Source organism: Schistocerca americana, chromosome 2 (genome assembly GCF_021461395.2).
Source record: "Schistocerca americana isolate TAMUIC-IGC-003095 chromosome 2, iqSchAmer2.1, whole genome shotgun sequence".
NCBI classification, from domain to species: Eukaryota; Metazoa; Arthropoda; class Insecta; order Orthoptera; family Acrididae; genus Schistocerca; species Schistocerca americana.
In genome coordinates, this window is record NC_060120.1 from 705,210,527 (window position 1) to 705,218,049 (window position 7,523).

Here is a 7,523-nt window from a genome sequence, read left to right on the forward strand (position 1 = left end):
TGGACTTGTCTTTTTTTTATTTGAAGTTGCGCTTACAACTAACTATAACTGACAGTAATAGGTCGTTTTCTCAGAGTGTTAACTGTCTTTGTTCATTGCACACCATCGTGTTACACTGTGTATTGTACTGAAGAAGTCAATAGCTAGTCAATTATTGAAACTAAGTGTTTCTCGTAGTATAACTACGAGTAAGTTTTATTTCTTCTGTGAAGCTGTCTGACGAAAACTTGATTATGTGATTGGCATGTAGCGTTCAAAAGTGTATTGATTTGACTGAATTTTAATTAATTACTTTAACGGTTTTAGTTCCTTATTCATTCGTTGTACAACGTACCTGTTGGACCTGAGTTTCCACCTGGCGTACACAATTTTCATACAACTTACGGGTATTCATCCAGGTAATATTTTTAATGGTCGCTGCAAATATTACCTGGCTGAATACCCGTAAGTTGCTTGAAAACGTACCTGTTTTCTTCAAACTGATTTCCTCTCTGATATCTTTAAAACTGTGTATCTCCTGCCTTGTGGCATACGTTGATGTCGCTTTCTTTCATTATTTCACATTGTAGAACACTAAAATTCTTTTCAAGCAACCACGAACCCGCAGTTCCTAACTGACTGTTAGTTACTCATTGACATCGTCTTACCCCCTGACGGCACAAACTAAGATGACTGCTCGTTGGGCCAGGGTTTACCTCCACACAATCCATACCGGAGCGCCATCATCTCATTACGTGCCGGATGCTAGGCGGTCTAGAGCCTTGGTGTTTAGGTTCCCAAGATTCTTATATGAAATACACAGAAAGAAAACATATAATTAGTAAGCACATAGACATTTGAACTGGTGAACATTTTCTTGTTTGAAGAGGTTCTTTCTAATAAGTAGCTACTGAAAATTCTTTTCCATTATACAGTCTTGGGCTGGGTAACCCCTGAGTTCATTTCTCAGAATATATCACTTCTCTACCCTCTTTACGTAATAATTATTGTATAACATGGGTCCATAAGTGATGTGATCGATAATTGAAGCCATTTCATACCTTCATCATAATCACCGCTATTTCGCACAGTGAAACTACGCATGTATTTTTTTCGGAAGCATTATAGGACGTTTAGACTAGATCTTATCCAGTTTCATATCGAAATCTTTAATTAGTGCTCTTGTGTCTCGTTTGGGAAGCAATATGTTTTACAAACAAAAAATTCGCTTCAGTATGAAGGGGATGTATTGAATAATTTCCAGTAGATTCACGCGTAACATCTTTATGCTGAGTAACTGTTCTACATCTGACTTTTCCTAATGACTTACATTCATCATCTTAATCGGTCCACAGGAAAGTTTCAGACAGCAGGGATATTTGAAGAATAGTGAGGTGTAACGTTCAGTGTACTGTAGGTCCTCTTTACCCTTCTTTATGACAGTTGTACCTTTACACAGGGTGTTGCCGTATGAGTGTGCAAAAATTTAACAGGACATAGAGGATGCTCCATTGAACAATTTGAGGGAGGGGACCCGGTGTCGGAGAAGCCAGCTTAAGGAGATAATAGGAGTAAAATCACATTACTATGTACTTTTTATTGACATTACTTAACTACAAATACCTTCATTGACACAATGAACGTACCATTTGTACTGTATCTTACAAAATGTGCTGAAACTGACGGTCATCAACCTCAATGCAAGCATGGCATCTGCGAACAGGATTCTGACGCACCCTCATAAATATCTCTGGTGTGGTTTGAATCACAGCGCAAGCAGCTACAATTCTGGTGACAAATTGCGTCTCCGTATCCACTGGAGTCTCACACACAAGTGACGTTAGATATCCCCACAGGAAATAACCAAGGGACTCAGGTCAGGTGACCTCGCAGGCCATTGCATAGGACTTCATTTCAATTCAGAGACTAGAAAATACGGTACCTGTGCACCTCCATCGTATTGCACTGTACGTCTCTGAATAACACCGAGTAATGAATGAGTCTGTCTTTGATTCACAGCGCGTTCCGTCAGGTGACCGTAGCGAGCCACCCTATGGACACATAAACACCAAACCTGCATCATGACTTCCTAGTAATCAGGTTCGCCCTCCTCGTTTCCTTGCCGGAAATAAAGAACGTACATGTAAATAAACAGCACAGTACGTGTAAACTTGTACATATGTTACTTCTTTCAAATAAGCTGGAAAACAGAAAAGCTAGACAAAGCGGTAGTCAAGTTTACTTCCATATCTCCTGAAGCTGGCTTCTCCGACCTCAGGTTTCCTGTCTCAAATTGTTCAATGGGGCATTCTCTTTGTCCTCTTACATTTTTGCATGCTCTTATGGAAACAGCCTCTATGCTTCTCGAACTTCCGATCCGTCCGTTATTGCGTTACAACTTACAGCTGTTAGTCCAGATTTCTACATTTCTACCAAATAACTTGTGTTATTCTAGTGGAGTCAACAACTTGTGTATTGCCTTCACAAAACATATATCAGTCAGATTACATCAACATCCTTGATTCAGTATATCGAATTGGAATAAACAACAAAGATTTTTTTACACTTTTTATTAACTGTTTTCCATTATTCAATTATCTATCATCTGGAGCTATGACAATCTCCAAGGCAATCCCGCAATCTATCGAAGGTTTATTACCGCGTCAGGGCAGATATTTCCTCTCGTGCCACTCAGTATAGCTCACCACAACTAAAATAAAAATAATAACCCCGCACAATATCTGTACCCTCATATTCGACTTATAAAATAACTTAGTTGCGAGTATTGGACGGAAAGAAGACGTGGGGATGAATCTCACTCTTCTCTAGTAATCTATACCACTACAGTATAGGTTCTGAGGACAGGAACTACGTATCTTATAGGCTCTTTTGTGATGAATCCACATGATGAAACTATTAAAAACTACGAAATATATATGTGTACGTGTAACTTGCAACAATATGGTATTGCAAACTAAAATGTAGCCTGATAACGATTCGTTGAATAAAAGCTTGACGAGCATCAAAAACTTGCCGATATCGCTTACCTAGCGAAAATGAAAGGTAAAACGGCGATGCGTTAAGCAGTACAACATTTGATTTATGGCAGGATCAAACCACCTTCCTTGTATAGAACTAACAATAATCAGAAACTGTGGGCTTATTACTTGCCTGTCTGTGACTGTGACATCGAGAAATACCTTTCAGAAACTGTGTGGTACGACATGGCGATCATCATCCCTTGGAATGGTGTACCCTCAGGAAGAATAATGCGCTGGATCAACAACCCATGCACCAGTCTCGTCGATACGCAGCGCAGTCAGACTATGCGCTTCATCACAGGAACGATCAAAAAACAATAAAACTTCCTGGTTGCCTATCCTCAGCCATATTGCTCTCCCATTTTTGTGGCGAGAATCTGCTCTCAAGACGGAGTTTTACGAAAATACCTGGTGATTCTTACCTGCCTGGTCATGACATTCCCGTACTATGTAAAAACAGACTTCATTCCCGTCATCCACTTCCACAAAGCATAAAATTTTCGTGGCCAACGGTGCAACAACAAACCGATGGGCAGAAATATGACAGAACAACACTACCTCAGATCATCTGAAGATGCCCTGCATCTTGACCAGACCACCAGGCTCTGAAGACCATAGCAAGATCTGGCTTACACGCAGCAGAGAAGGGACAAATAGTGGAAGATGGTCGCACTCAATGTACAACTGGGAATTAACAACATCGCACAGCTTCTGACTGTGGTGCAGAAAGACAACTCGTTCGGCGTAGCATAAAGTACGTGCTCCAGATGATACTTTCCTGACGATCCGGATGGAATTCTGTTGGCAAATTGTGTACGTTCAGAGCTTGGATACATGTATGTGAGCTTCTGTGCCTTGGAAATACTGTAAACGTAATTAACTTGTAATTGATTTTTTCTATTAGTTGAACATACAGGATGTTACAAGGTACTAGGACCAACAGAGGCGAGTGGGTACATGATATGTTGAATAGAAATCCATGTCTAGAAACATAACGGTTCTGTTCTACGACGGTTTCATTTCAGATGTGCAACGGTCCACGTTTGCTGCGGGAAAGAGAAAAGTCTCATAGCTGCTTGTCCTAGTATGCAGTAGGGTAGACGGGATGACGTGTACTACGGCAGACGGTCACCCCATGTCACTTAACGTCTGCCTTGCTGCGAGACTACCTCACATCTCAAGTGTGGTCGGAGACATCTCAACAGACGATACAGCGAAAGATAGATAGATCGAGCTGGTCCAACAGCGTGGGCGCTGCAATGGCCGGATTTAACCCCTATGGACTACTTCTTGTTAGGTCGTGTCCAAAGTTTACTTTACGAAGCTCCTGTAGAGAAAGAGGAAGATCTGCTGGCACGAATTCTGACCGCTGCACTTGAAACTGAAGAGACACCAGGTGGGATGGAGTGTGTGTACCAGAACATGCTTCGTAGGTGCAACGTCTGTAACAACGCTGGTGGTCACCACTTCCAGCCACTGTTGTAATCCATCAGTACTGTTCTGTACCTACAGTACGCTGGGTTAATTTTGGAAATATTACAGTACGCAAGTTTCAATGGAGAAATAACACAACCAAATGGTTGCATATAATTGTTTAACACGTTTACCTAAATTTCGACATCTCTAAGGATGTTTTCATCTGAGTGAAAATTTAAAAGTCCTAGAAAATAAAGGTTAGAAAAAGAAGTTTGACAGAAACATTAACCAAGATGAAAATTTCATAACATAGAAAGGTTACCTACGTAAAGTTGCGCCGCCTATCCGGCGTGGACAGTGACTTGGACCCATTTGAGACATTATAACAGAAATAATCGAATTAATCGACAGTTAATTATAAAGAAACAAAATTCAAAGGATGAGAGCTTAATGTATTTTATCGGAAATGAATAAGCATTGTGAAGAAAATGATCTTTTGCCAAATTGCATTAAATCCTATCTTAACATCAGACACTGTATGAAGGAGCCAAAAACTTTTCACTGTCTGGTTCAAAAAATTATTTCCGATAAAATTAGTGCTTTATACAAGTAAATGAACAGATTAAATGAAGAGGCCCATGTTTTGTATCTTGAGCTCACTAAAATTTTTCGCATACAGTTTAATTTCAAATTGATGCATTTTGGGATTTTATTAATGATGGGAGGGACTATTATAAGAATTGTATTGCTAAAGGACAAAGGAAGAAACTGGCTAAACTTAAGAGCATGTTACCAGTAAAAAAGGTTGTTGCTAGGCGTGAGCATAAATTTTTCAATAGAATTCTAAATAAGACTGAAATACGTTGTTGGAAAAAGGGCTTAAATACAATGCAATACCTAACCCTCAGACAAAAATGCTGTAGAAAGTATAATAGATCTTAAAATAGATGTTGATACTGTCGAAATGGACGCTTCTCAACAAACGACGGTAGCTCATGATGTGTAATACTTTTGAAAGACGTGCAGTTAAAAACTCCTGTCAGTGCGATTGTGGCAAAAAAAATTGATAAAATTTTTAATGTCAGGCTAAAAGAAAACAATGCCCTTACAATGAAAAATGACAATGGTAATGCTGCAATAGTTGCTATTCAGAAAGAGTATATCTAAAACATCACAATTTTTTGCAGAGAATAATGTTTCAGTACTACGTGAAGATCCGGCGTTTCCAGTTAAAGGGACACAAAATTCACGACCTGATACATCCGATTGTGAACAGTATGAACAGTTCATATCACAATTTAGCAAGGTTTCTTCACGATAAAATAAATAAGGACCTCTGTTTTTCGAAATAATTACTCTGTAGTCAATAGTGAAAACCTAGTCAGTAAAATCAAAGCTTTGCAGTCTGATTAGGACACTAAATTGTTTTCCCTAGGCATTATGAACCCATATACTAACGTATATGTTCAAACAACTAATGACATCACTGAAAAAACCTATGTACTTTTAAAAAATATATTTCTGATAAGCTAATCACTGACATTCGTTTGCTTTGAACAGTAGGCAAATACAGCTATTTTGTTTTGAACGTGAAACTATACCATCAGCTTGACGACCTGGCAATGGTTAACTCGCTGGGCAATATTTCATTTGCTGGAAGGAAAATTCTTCAATAATTTTTCAGATACTGACCTGGGTATTTTGTCATATTCTCGGTATGTAGACGACACTTTGATCATATACAGTAGCTCCCGGGAAGGTATTGACCACTTGTTTGGGATTTTTAAAAGGCTTCAAGAAAAAATCAGCTGCACTTGTGAATTAGAAAATAATGATCGTCAGCTATATTCCTTGGACCTTAGTAATGCCATAGATAACGACAGACTTTCCTTCTCTATTTTTCTAAAAGCCACTAATACAGATCAGATTGTGTCTGCTAGTTCAGTGCATCCCGATTCCCATAAAAAAATCATTTTTCCATTCATCCATTCATCGTGCAGTTTTTGTACCTTTATCACCAGACAAAACTGCTGAAGTTAATAACGATTATGATCCCTCGTTAGTTGAAAACATCTTCAAAGTGTAAACTGACGCTAAAGTGACTACTTTAGTTATCTACTTATATGGATATGGTGTCTGTCCTTTCGGACATGTCCGAAAGAACAGACACCATTGATGATCTGCAGCTGTCTAGAACGAAATTAGAATTATATTAATATCTTCAGCTGCTGACGCCCATGAAAGCAGGAGATCCCGGGTTCGAGTCCCGGTCGGGGCACACATTTTCACCTGTCCCCGTTGATATATATCAACGCCCGTCAGCAGCTGGAGGTATTAATATAATTCTAATTTCACTTTACTTATCTGTGCCGTTCGTGATAGGAATGGGTATAAAAAAGCTTTTACGATTCCATATTAAGGCCCTATTTCTTACAGAATTCGTCGTTTTTTAGTTAAAAAATATAGATGCAAAGATGCAATTTCTAGTAACAATAACTCGCAGCAAAATCGTATTTACAATTTCAAGTCCATAGTTGCTCCTACACACATTTCAAGAGTTTATAAAATCACTCGTGATACATGCCCTGTTTGTTATATAGGACAAACTGGAAGAGCTTTCAGTGTTAGGTATAAGGAACATTTATGGGGAAAAAGAGTACTTATGTACATAATTCCACTTTTGGTGATCATCTGTTAATTTCCGGTCACAAACCGAGAAGTGTTGAAAACATTTTCATTACATGTATGGAAAAGAAAGATCACAGGCTCGACGTATTCGAAGAGCTGGAGATTTTCAAGCATTTTTCTAAGTATGATGGCTGGCCTCATCCTCAATTAACTAAATATTTTTCAATGGCTTTAATCAAATGGCTCTGAGCACTATGCGACTTAGCTTCTGAGGTCATCAGTCGCCTAGAACTTAGAACTAATTAAACCTAACTAACCTAAGGAGATCATACACATCCATGCCCGAGGCAGGATTCGAACCTGCGACCGTAGCGGTCGCTCGGCTCCAGACTGTAGCGCCTAGAACGGCTCGGCCTCTCCGGCCGGCAATGGCTTTAATCCACTACTCACGGATTTTTT